We start from the raw sequence: 1,284 nt of genomic DNA, 5'->3' as shown, positions 1-1,284 counted from the left end.
CCAGCTTTATGGACTTGCCTTACTGTTGTGATTTATAGCGAAACATTGTTTTATTATTTGTTATTTATTTACTCACTATACTACCAATAGAGGATGCAGGTGGCGCAGTGGTTTAAACTGCTGTGCTGCTGGGCTGGTTGATCAAAAGGTTGCTGGTTCAAATCTGCACAACGGGGTGAGTTCCCACTGCTCTGTCCCACCTCCTGCCAACCTTGCAGTTCAAAAGCATGCGAATGCAAGTAGATGAAAAGGTACCACTTTGGTGGGCAGGTAACAGCGTTCCATGCACCTCGGTGTTTAGTCATGCCGGCCACATGACCACGGAGACTGTCTGCAGACAAACACTGGCTCCCTTGGCCAGGAGACGGAGATGAGAACCCCCCCCCCCCAGAGTCAGGCATGACTGGGCTTTAATGTCAGGGGAAACCTTGACCTTGACCTTTACACTACCAATAGCTGAAGTTCTCTGGGTGGTGTACAACTGAATTATAAGCTACTTTAGGATTATTTAAATGGGAAGTGGTGCATAAATATTCTAAAATATATAAACAAATCCCCACAGTCTCTCTCTCTCTCTGTTTTGAGACCTAGGAAGCTCTTCCACGAACCTTTTGTCTCCTCTTCCTTGCAGTGTTAATGCCCCAATTTGCCCAGCACAGAACCCTGCAGTTCCTGTTAGAACCCAAATCCCAGCTCGGCCTGCATCATCCAGGTTGGGTTACTCATGGGTAACTCTCCACCACTCAGACCTCATGCCTGAATCTCCTCCCTATCCATTCTTGAATTATTTTTAGAGGTTTGCTTTGTGTATTTTATTGTAATCTAACAATATTTGGGATTTCTGTATCAACACTTTACCAACTCATTTCCCCATGTAATGACTATGAACTTTACACTTTCGTCTGCCTATCTGTCTCCCCCACCAGTCAAAGAAATCTCTCATTGTGTATCATTTGTTTTTTTCCTGCCAGCAACGCACTGTCGCTTAAAAAGGAATTAAAAATCCCTTGACAGATGTATGTGTTGGGTTGTATGCAAATATGTACACACATTAAGACAGCACATTCGGTGGCACGGTGCATCAGCATACGACGCACAGCTCACCCGAAGCTCAGCGTGCCCTCACGGAGCTTCAGTACCCACACCCGGAACCAAGCTTCCTGATTTGTCACAAACGCTCCGTCTCGGAACGGTCACCAGACAGCGACAGGGCTGCCCCAAAAGAGTATCATGCTCAGAGGTATCAAGGCACTTGAGAAGTCCAGGATTAATGGAGTCACACGC

Source organism: Varanus komodoensis, unplaced genomic scaffold (genome assembly GCF_004798865.1).
Source record: "Varanus komodoensis strain SLA01 unplaced genomic scaffold, ASM479886v1 scaffold11, whole genome shotgun sequence".
In the NCBI taxonomy this organism is placed as follows: domain Eukaryota; kingdom Metazoa; phylum Chordata; class Lepidosauria; order Squamata; family Varanidae; genus Varanus; species Varanus komodoensis.
Note: the sequence above shows the minus strand (reverse complement) of the source record.